This window comes from Tenrec ecaudatus, chromosome 2, assembly GCF_050624435.1.
Source record: "Tenrec ecaudatus isolate mTenEca1 chromosome 2, mTenEca1.hap1, whole genome shotgun sequence".
In the NCBI taxonomy this organism is placed as follows: domain Eukaryota; kingdom Metazoa; phylum Chordata; class Mammalia; order Afrosoricida; family Tenrecidae; genus Tenrec; species Tenrec ecaudatus.
The window spans coordinates 178,151,923-178,163,589 of record NC_134531.1 but is presented as its reverse complement, the minus strand read 5'-3'; positions in this window follow the sequence as shown (position 1 = coordinate 178,163,589).

Below are 11,667 nucleotides of genomic sequence, written 5' to 3'. Positions count from 1 at the left end.
ATTCGCTTATTCTGTTCCCATGTCTGCTGCCTCTGAATCGATGGAAAGGGTGTGCATGAACACCATTAAGTGTTCTGTAAATGCTCTTTTTTATACATAGTATGTTATGATCCATAGAGGTGAATGCCTTTGCATAGTCAATAAATCACAAGTATACCTATTTCTAATATTTACTGATTTCAGCCAACATACACGCATTGCAAGCAATGATATTTCTCCAGTCCCATCCTCTTGAATTTGGCCTGCATTTCCCTCAGCTTAATGTTGTTGTACTGTTCTAATCATTGTTGAATTATCTTCAGAAAAATATTTCTTGCGTGAAATATTAATGAAGCTGTTCAATTGTTTAATTTCTCACTCTGTTGGGCCAGCTTTCTTCGAAATGGGCACGATCTGGATGTCTTTCAATAGGCCAGGCAGCTCTTTTCCAAATATCATGGCATAGACAAATGAGCATTTCTGGTGTTTCATCAAATTTTTGAAACATTTCACCCTTATTTTTTTCTAATACCTTCAGTGCAACTTGAATGTCTTGTTTCAATACCGTCAATCCTTTACTATATGCCATCTCGTGAAATGGTTAAATAGCCACCAGTTTTTCTTCTGTGTTTTCTTCTTCTCTTCTTTTTTGAGTAATTACATTGTGCATTGCTTCCATCTTCTCTTGACTGTTCCTTACTTCCAGCTCCAGTACAAGGAGTGTGTTTCAACGTCAGGCATGTTCACATTCCATTTTTATACTCTACACTGTTTAATTATGCAACACGTTGAAATTCTCTCTTCAGCCTTTACCCCCTCATTTCTTTCCTTTGCATTATTTATTATATGTGAAAGAATAATTTAATAGCTTTCATAAAGATTTATAACCTCGTAAACCCAATGGAGAAGTTACACTTTGTCCTAAAGAGTTGTGAGGAAGCAGAATCCACTCAATGATAGTGGGTTGGTGTTTTTGATTTGGGAAAGAAGGTGATGGTAGTGATACCAAATGGTTCACTCTTTATCCACTGAGGAGAGATTAGGGCAACAACGAAATGATCTTTGTGTATTATTCATAATAAAGGACAGGAAATTCAATGTCTCCTTGGATGTTATTATATTTTTGATTATATGAAAGTACAATAGACAGCTTTGAAGTCACATATCAATTATTTCCTCGAATTTTTCTAGTCATACTTATTTGCTTTCATATTGTGAGATTTTGACCATATCTAATTACTGTCACTCTGACACTATGTGAATGCTGAATGGAAGGTCGTTGCTTCCCAAGTCAATGAGTATTCAGAGTTCAACAGACTACTTCTCCGTCTGAAAAACCACAGACTGGCCAACATGGACTACAGATGAATTTCTTTTCTCTAGAACAATTATGAAATTGACCTAAATCAGTACACAAATTTAAGTAGATAGAGTATGTTTGGTAGGTTGGAATGAATCTTTTCAGTAGCAGAAAAACACCCTTGAGAATGTTGTTAAGACAATATAACAAGTTAGATTAATATAGATTTGACCAGAAAATGATTCTTCACTTACTGGCCTTTGGATTTCAATAATATTTAGCCAGAGGCGGTTTTTCAAGTACTGTCACTTGGGCTTTTTATAATGAAAGGCAGAAAGAAAGCTTTAATGAACTCTATCCAAGTTCATAACATGCAGACTCAAAACCCAGAAAACAAAATCAGCCACCTGTAAATGTTTGACCTATTGTTCAGAAGGGAATTCTTTGAAGACTCTTAAAGATTTTCAGGATAAAAAAGTAAAGGTGGGAGAATACCCACAGGCAAAACTTTCCTACTTGAAAATTTAAAACACCAGCTAGGCTCCAACCTTTCCGATGAGGTTTCCTAGGAGTAAGGACAGACAACACTCTAGGAAAATAATATGTATTTAATATTATGTTTAGTGTTTTATCCTATTAACCACCAAGATATAAGGAAAGTGCTTTAAATAATATTTTCCTTCTTCTGATAATCCAATATTACAAGGCAATACTACAAAATGAGGAGAAAGAGGAAATTGGGTGATATCTTAGAGAATGTGAACTCCACGCCTCCCGGCTTGTTCAGTACACACTGGTAGGTTTCAGTAACAGGCGTCAAGATGGCACTATGTTGGTGTTAGGTACCACGGAGTGAAAGCCCAATGAGAGCAACGCTCTGTACAAGATAACTAAGTAATGCGTGGTTCCCTGCCCTCCTCACAATATTTCTTACATGCAGCCCTCTGTTGCAGTGACCGTGTCAGTCCTTCTTACTAACGGCCTTCCACCGGTTCCCTGCCGCTCTGCTCTGCCACGCGTGCTGCCTCCTCGAGGGATTCGTTTCTCCTGATAACATGTGTTGAGCATGTGAGATGAAGTCTTGCCCTCCTTTCCTCTAATAGCACTCTGGCTGTACTTCTTCCAAAACAGACGTGTTTGTCCAGTTGGCAGTCCACAGTATTGTAAATATTCTTCACCAGTACCAAAGTTCAAGTGCATCAATGCTTCTTACACTATTTCCTTATTCAATGTTCCACTGCCATAGGGATATGAGGTAATTGAAAATACCATGGCCGGGTTGAGGACTCATTTCCTAAAGTAACTTCTTTGCTTTACAACACGTTAAAGAGGTTCGCTGCAGAAGTTTTTCCAAGGCAATGCAGTATTTGATTGTTTGACTGGCGCTTTCATGAGCATTGCTTATGCATCCAAGCAAAACAAAATCCTTGATATCTTCAATCTTTTCTTCTCTTCTTGTCATGCTGCTGAGTGGTCCAGTAGTGCGGAGTTTGGTTTTCATTATACTGAGTTGAAGACTGCAATCCTGACCTTCATCAGCAAGTGCTTCAAGTCCATCTCACTTTGAGCAAGCAAAAATGTGTCATCTGCACAGTGAAGATGGTTAAATCTTCCTCCAATGCTGATATTCCATTTTTCCTTCAAATGATACAGCTCTTCAGATTATTTGCTCAACTGAATATTTGAATGAGTATGTTAAGAGGATACAATCCTAACACACCTTTCTTGATTTTAACTATGGTGTGTACTCTTATTCTGCAGACACCACTGACTCTTGATCCACATACAAGTTCCACATGAGCAGAATGGAAAGTTCTGGCATGCCCATTCACCTCAAGTCTCTACATAGTATGTTATGATTCACAGAGTTGAGTGCCTTTGCATAAGAAACAAGTAAACATTGTTTTCCTATATTCTCCATTTTCAATGAAGATCCATCTGATATCAGCGATGATATCCATTGTTCCACGTCCTTTTCTGAATCCAGCCTGAACCTCTGCAGGCTCTCTGCCAATGCACTGAAAAACCCTTGTTGGATGATCTTCACCAGAATTTTACTTCTATGGGATGTGGTTCTATAGTTGCATATTATATTGAGTCACCTTTCCTTGAAATGGGGACAAATACAGAAAAATACATAGACCAAGTAGCTGTCTCCTAAATTTCTTGGTATAGAGGGATGAGTTTTTCCAGTGATTGATCAGCTTGGTGAAACATTTCATTTGGTATTTATTCAATTATGGGAGCTTTACTTGTGGCTAATATTTTCATTGCTGCTTAGGTTTCTTCCTTTGGTACCACTGGTTTTTGCTCATATGCTGCCTCTTGCAATGGTTGAACGTTGACTAGTTCTTTTGACACAGTGACTGTTTCTTTCTCCCTTTTTTGGTTACTTCCAGACTCAGTCAATATTTTGCTCATAGAATTCTTGAAGTTTGAAACTTGAGGTTTCAAATTTTTCTTTTGTTTTTTTCCAGTTTCAGATATGCTGAGTGTGTTCTTCATTTTTGGTTTTATAACTCTACTTATTTGCCCATTTGATTATAATTGTCTTTTCTTTGTCTTCTTCAGCTGCCTTTTGAAATGTGTTTTCTTTATTTTTTAAACCATTTTACTAGGAGCCAATCCAGACATCATACAATTCCAAAAGGGCACTGCTTGGGGGCCCTTTTGGCCATCCTGGACCTTTTGCTGAGTATTGAGCCAATTTTTTGTCACCACTGTTTCAATTCATCTCATTTACTGCCTTCCACTTCTCTGCTAATTCTCTACTTTCACAAGCATGATGTCTTATTCAGGGACTGGTCCTTCCTGATAGCATGTCCATTTATGTGAGATGAGTTCTCTCTATCCTTGCTTCTAAGAAGCATGCTGGCCATCTTTTCTCCAAGACAGATTTGTTTATTTTTCATGGCAGACCATGGCACTTTAATTATTAATAATTTTTGCCAATACTATAATTCAAATGCACCATTTTTCTTATTAATGATCCCAGTTTCACATCCACATGAGGCAGCTGAAAGCAACATGGCTTGCTTAAGATACACCTTAGTTCTCAAAGCAGACTCTTTGCTTTTCAACATTTTAAAGAGGTCATTTGCAGCAGAATTGCTTAAAGCAATGCATTCTGTTTCTTGATTGCTGCTTCCATGAGCTTTGGTGGGGGATAAAAGTAAAATGAAATCCTTTGATCTTTTCTCTCTTGATCATCATGATGTCTTCTGTTGGTCCAGTTGTAAGCATGTTTATTTTCTTTAACCTGTGTTGTAATCTATATTGAAGACTGTGGCTTTAGATGTTCATCAGTGGGTGTCTTTAATCATCCTCATTTTCGGCTACCAAGGCTTTCGTCTGCATAACACTGGTTGCTAATGATCCTTCCTCCAAACTTGGCACTGCTCTTTCATATAGTCCAGCTGTTCAGATAATCTCTCAATATACAGATTGCAGAAATGTGATTCAAGTATACAACTCTGATGCACACTTTCACTGATTTTAAATTATGCAGTATCCCTTTGATCTGTTTGAACAGATCTTGGTTGGTGTACAAGTTCAGGCTGAGCAAAATGAAGTGTCGTGAAACTAACTTTTTACTGCTCTTTTCTTAGTGTGGAAGCTCTGCTGAAACCTATCTACTTTAGGTGACTTGCTGGCATTTGAAATGTCAGTGACATAACTCAAGCATTACTGCAACACACAAACCACCACAGTATAACAAACTAACAGACAAGTGGAAAAATTAAAAAGGACACTGAAGAAGGCAATGTCAAATATTATAACACAATATGCAATCACAGAGAGTTAGAAAACCAAAAAGGAAGAGAATGTCCAGCCTATCTGAAACTGAGATAACCGAAGAGAATAATTATGCCGCAAGTTGCAAAACTGAGATAGTTTGTGGGCAAAATATCGAGCAATGCAAGAAACATTGAAATATAATAGAAAAAATATACAGTCACTGTTCAAAAATGAACTAGCCATAAACAAGGTTACAGGAATTGATGAAATACCAATTAAAATGTTTCAACAAGTTGTTGAAACACTGGAAGCACTTACTCATCTATGCTTGGAAATTTGGAAGACAACTACTTAGCCAACTGATCAGAAGAGATCTATGTTTGTACCCATTCTGAAGAAAGGTGACCCAACAGAATGCTCATATTAAAGAGCAACATCATTTATACTACATGCAAATACAATTGATCAGGCAACAACATTTGCATCAGTACCTTGACAGAGAGCTGCCAGAGGTTCAGGCCAGTTTCATAAAAGGACACAAAACAACAAATAACATAGTTGATGCCAGATGGATCTTTGCTCAGAGCAGAGAATATCAGAAAGATGTTTACTTGTGTTTTGTTGACAACGCAAAGGCATTGGATCGTGTGGATCATAACAGATTACTGATAACATTGAGAAGAATGTGATATTCAGAACACTTCATTGTGCTCATAGAGGCCTTGTACAAGGGTCAAGAGACAGTTGTGTGAATAGAACAAGGGCATAATGCATGGTGGATAATCAGGAAAGATGTGCTAATTAGGATAGATGTTCATCAGAATAGTATCCTCCTCCCATACTTATTCATGCTCTATGCTGAGTAAGTTACCAGAGAAGCTGGATTATATGAATAATAATGGGGCTTCAGGATTGGAAAAAAGGCTTATTGACAACCTGTGATATGCAGAAGACACAAACTTGAATGCAGATAATTAGATGGATTGAAGTACTTTTTTATGAAGATCAAGGATTACAACTTCCAATATGGATTACAACTCAATGTGAAGAAGACAAAAATCATCACAAGACCAAAAGGCAATATTATAATTCATGAAGAAACATTTATAAGGCTTGTGTCTTGCTTATATCCAATATCAATGCTTCTGAAAACAGCAGTCAAGGTTAAAAGACATATTGTATTATGTAAATCTTCCACACAAGACCTCTATAGTTCAATACTGTAAAGCATTGAAAAGTGCCCATGTCACTCTGAGGACTACAGTGTGCCTAACCCATGGTATTTTCAATTGTCTCAAACGAATATGAAAGTTGGACATTCAATGTGGAATATCAAATAACAGATGCATTTGAATGTTTGTGCTATAAGAATATCGAAAGTACCATGGACTGCCCAAAGGACAAACCAATCTGTATTGGTAGAACTGAGGCCAGAATGCTCCTTAAAGGCAAGCATGGTGATACTTTGTCTTACATATTTTTGGAGATGTTGTTAGGAAAGAGCCGTCCCTGTAGGAAAGTGGATCTCAACCTTCCTAATGCCTTGACTCTTTAATATAGTTCCTCATGTTGTGGTGTCCCCCAACAATAAAATTATTTATATATATAGATATTTACATTATGATTCATAACAGTAGCAAAATTACAGGTATGAAGCAGTAACTAAAATATTTTGGTTGGGGGTCACCACCACATGAGGAATTGTATTAAAGGGTTGAGGCATTAGGAGGGTTGAGAACCACTGCCCCATTCCTTGTTTTAGCTGATGATTTTAAGTATCTCAATGATCTCTTTACATAATATTAGTTTCATTTCTGGGTGTTCCATCTGGTAAGCATCGTGTATATAGTCACCATTTATGTTGCTAGAGAGGTGTTCTTTAAATGAAGAAGTTATCAATCTTACAAAATTTTCTCCAGTTTGTTTCTCTCACCCAAGCCGTTTTTCAACTATTGATGTTTTCTCTTTTCATACAACTTGCACATTCCAATTGCCAGTAATTGTACATCAATCTTGATTGCATTTTGCTTAATTTCAGACTGCAAAAGTAGGTGGAATTATTCAATTTCTTTACCATTGGCTTTAGTAGCTGTGTAAGTTTCAGTGACGGTTTTATTAACCTGTGTTCCTTTTCAGTGTATGGATATTGTCCTCTCCCAAAACACCCTGCACTTCCAAACAATCTTCACATGATGTGATTTCTGATGATTAATGAGGCACCATTGATGTTCACTTTCCTAGACTTCATAATTCTCTGTTTGGATTTTTAATGGAAGTCTAAAATGGTTTCTTCTCATTTTAAGTAGAGCACCCTCCACCAGTGAAGGTACTGAACATTTTGCTCCATCCATACCATGAAGACTGACTGCGCATTGAAGAGACAGCACTTGCCAAGTTGTAATTTGAATACCTTCCAAGGCTTTCGACTCACCTCAAGAGTTAGAGTCTAAGTCGAAGAGGAGCCAACCGATTTTCCGTGGCCAACCCCTAAGAAATAGACTGCTTATTCCATATCCCTCATCTACCTCCACCTGGAAGCTACCTTGAAACACGTCTCCCCTCAGTGACTACTGGTATTTGAAATTCCAGTCCATGGCTTCTAGCAGCAGTCACACCATCACTGTGCAAGACACTGATAGACAAAGGATGTTATGAAGTATTCATATCTGTTTTTCTGTTTAATTTTTACCATTAGACCTTGTAGGCTATTCCATGCCAATATCCAAAGAGCTTAAGTGTCCTTTTATATTGTTATCATTCTTATGACCTGGAGAGTAAGCATTCTCAAGCAAGGTCTATGGTTTGGATTTATCAGTTCCTCCATGAGAAAGATCAGGCGATCTATTTCCATAAGCATATAAAATGTTGAAACCATGTACGTTGGATCAAATCAATGCCATTGGGGTGGGCATTATTCTGTTATATTAGAACTTATGTGACCAATTTCTTGTAGGAGGCCTTAATGATGATGCCATTTTTTGTCAAGGGGAAAAATTATAAATACATTTCCACACATTATTTTCCAAATCTCATGTGTAACCAACATTTATAAGATAAAAATAATACTTTTGATATAGCATTACCATCTAGAGGAATTTAGAGTGTTACCCTAACATAATCTTTGTATGATTGTTTTCCCTACTCATGATAATATTTTATTACTATAAATACTGAATTTTCTTTAATACAATAATATATATCATGCTAGCTACTTGAAGGGTCTTTTCTTTTTGTTCTAGCAATATACTCGTATACTAAAAAATTGGTGCATAGAATACGCAAAATAAAGTCTATAAAATGAGGTCCAGATTTTCTTATTTTTCTTGGAAACGAATAATAGAGTATATCACAAAGCACTATTATGAAGATTAATTAAACAATGATCAGATAAAACATAGTAAGGATCAATAGATGCTAGTGAGTTTTGTATATTTTGGATAATACTCTTTTGCACGGTAAACATTCTTGATGGATAATAATATTCTTGTACTGTAATTTTCGAAAAGTAAACATCTGATGATAGATATGGCCATTGTAAATAAAGGTTTAGTTGTCAAGTGAAATGCTCGATAGGGGTTTGAAATATACAAGAAGCAAGAGGAGTTTCTTAAGAACTGTTTGGACAGATGCACACCTCATATGCCCTTTAAAGTATAGCCAATATTGCTACAGAATGTTTCATAAAACACCCTCTATAACCACATGGAAACTTCTAGTTAAGGAAAATGTTTGTACACATCTAATAATTATGCTAATAATTTTATTTATACTTAAATTTCCCATATACATTGTATGTGCATAAAGATCCTGTACTTGCACTAGATAATTCACTCTCTTTGTTCCCCTGCCTTCCTGTCTCCCTTCTCTTTCCCCCTTTTCTTTACCGCTTATAACTTAGTTTTAAATAACTCATTTAGTCCACTGAACATCACCTTTTTCTCAATTTTTACAATTCAGTTTAGAAGTTATCATTTCTTTCTCACTTTATCAGTTCTCTTAAACTTTGCCCTGATATTTATTGCTTCAGTAACAGCACTATCCTCATCAGAAGAGACTGAAATGGAACAATTTTCAAAAGAACAGGGACTTGAGCCATTTGGAATATTTTTTTGCTGCTGTTTCTTTATGACCAACACAATCAACAGAGCTCTAGGAGTGTATTCTAAAGTGTTGAAAGTTCATATCGCAACTTTTGATTATTACCAGTAGAAAACAGGACTTCTTAATAGTTATTTTTTAATTTTGTCTTTAATTTTTTTCTCATGCTATCAACCTTTTTTCACAATTCATCACTGAACTCTTAGTGCCTGTGAAGCACTACACCAGGATTCAGTTGGGGACTCTGGTGCCTCATTTTTCCAGAAACATAACAAAGTGTAGATCAAATATGTTCTGCAAGGACTTAAAAGACATATACATGACATGTTAAGGACTTTTGGAGTAAGAAAAGATTAACTACACTGAAAATTCAGTAAGACTGGCAAGAATGGTTTTTCAGGTAGTGCATGTTCATATAAAATGAAGAGAACACGAATATTTTTACCTACATGTGTAAGAAATGTTTATTGTTCAGGTAATTAAAAGAGCATTTTCTTTATTGTCTAAACTCTATTAACATACTCACTGCCATTGTTTTCTATCAAAATAACCCCATATAACAGGGTAGAAATTGCCCTGTGGCTTAAGAGACTGTAAGTGTTTATGGGGGTAGAAAGCGCTGTCTTTCTCCCGCGGAGGGGCTCATGGCTTTGAACTGCTTTCAGCTTAACCCTGAACCGCTGTACCAGCACTAGACCTTGCCTCAGGATGTTAGTGCTGTACTCTGCATTTATCATGTGGGAAGAAGATGACAAAAACAGGCCAGATGATCTATTTGCAAAGATGCAGTAAAGAACTTGATGGCTTTTAAGCATCGGAGACGTCAGTAATGACCTTGAACTTCGATCTCTGCAACATAATATTTCCAAGTAGCTTGCATGAAACATTTAGAAAGAAAAATAGAATATCCAGACTGAAATAAGTCTAAAGAACTTGAGATTATTTTTATCTTTGAATAACAAAATGCGTAGATTATATATATTATATATAATATATGATAGTAAGAAAAAACACTTCCATTTCTCCTACTTTCTAGCTGTGGCCATAGGAATATGAATAACATATACAGAATGATGCCAGTACTTATTGGTATGTTTTAATGCCAGGTTAATGACCAAAATGGACTAGATATCAATACTCCCTTTTCTATTACTCTCTTTTTAAAAATTTGAGCCACCTCTGACTCCTTCCTTGTCTTCGCTCTATATCTCTGCAATCCCAACCAAACCCCATGTGATTATTAATTCTTTCATCCGTTTCCTCACAATACTCAATGAACTCTCTGCACAAGTTTCCCCGCTTTCTATGTCCTTTGTCATTATTATACTTTCAACAATTTCCATGCTCTACAATTTTCCAAAGCCTACATTCTGAATGAACGCTCTTACTTCATTTTGTTATGCATTACTCTAAAGTAGAAAGCAAAAATAAATTAATGATCACCTATTCCATATGAAACTTTGCTCATCATTTTAAAAGTTCTGAAGCTAAATCACTTTAAATTTTACTAAATTCAGAAGCAAATGTAATCTCCCCAATTCAAGATTATTAAATCTCCTGAGCTTCAAGTCCTCCTCTAAATTCACAAATTTAAAAATAATATTATTTTTCTATTGCTAAATGCACTGAAGTTCATTTAGAAAACACAGACAAATAATAGGTAAATTACATTTATCTATTTGTAATATTAAACGCAAAGCACTGATTAACATTTTAGAAATGCATGTCTCCTGAAGAACTAGCTGGTGTTACATATGAAACATGGTTTAATTATGTATGTAGATATATGTTTGCCATCAAGTCACATACTCATTGTAACATCATGCATAACAAAACCAAACATTGCCCATTCCTGCTATCTTCAGGATCAGTAGAATACTTCAGACCATTGCTTCAGCTATTAAATCCATTTTATAGAGTTTTCCTCATTTTACTTTACCAACTATTATGTTGTTTTCTAAGACTTTTATTTTTTTTTAATACCTCTACTGACATGTCCAAAGGAAGCAAGCTGAAGACTTGCCTTGTCACTTCCAAGGGACATTCTGATTGTATGTAAGATTCATTTGCTCACTCTTCTTGCAGTTTACTTCACATTATATTCACGATGTTTTGCCAATATGACTTGAGAGCCACAGTTAATGCACCGCATTTTAAGCCGATTAATACACACCTTTTAAATTTTCTTCCCTTTCCTCAGGACTAGTTTATAAAATCAGCGATGCTAATTTTTATGGACATTTAAAAATTTGTTGGCAAAGGGTTTTCAAAATTAATTTTTAGGGGAAGAAATAGTTGACAAATTTAGAAGGCACAGTTAGTTGGGTAAAAAACACATGGTATTGTATTTTTCATTGTATCTGTTTTGTACTTTCATACATTTCTAATCTAATTGTAAAATAAAGTCAGAATTTAGCTGCTGGGTTTGCAAAATTCTGAAACTTTTGGTGTGTATTGTAAAACTTACCTCTAAAATATTATAATTATATTTAATGAATTATACCTTATTATCTGTTCATGATGATGACTATTTTCTCACACAGTTGGAAAGT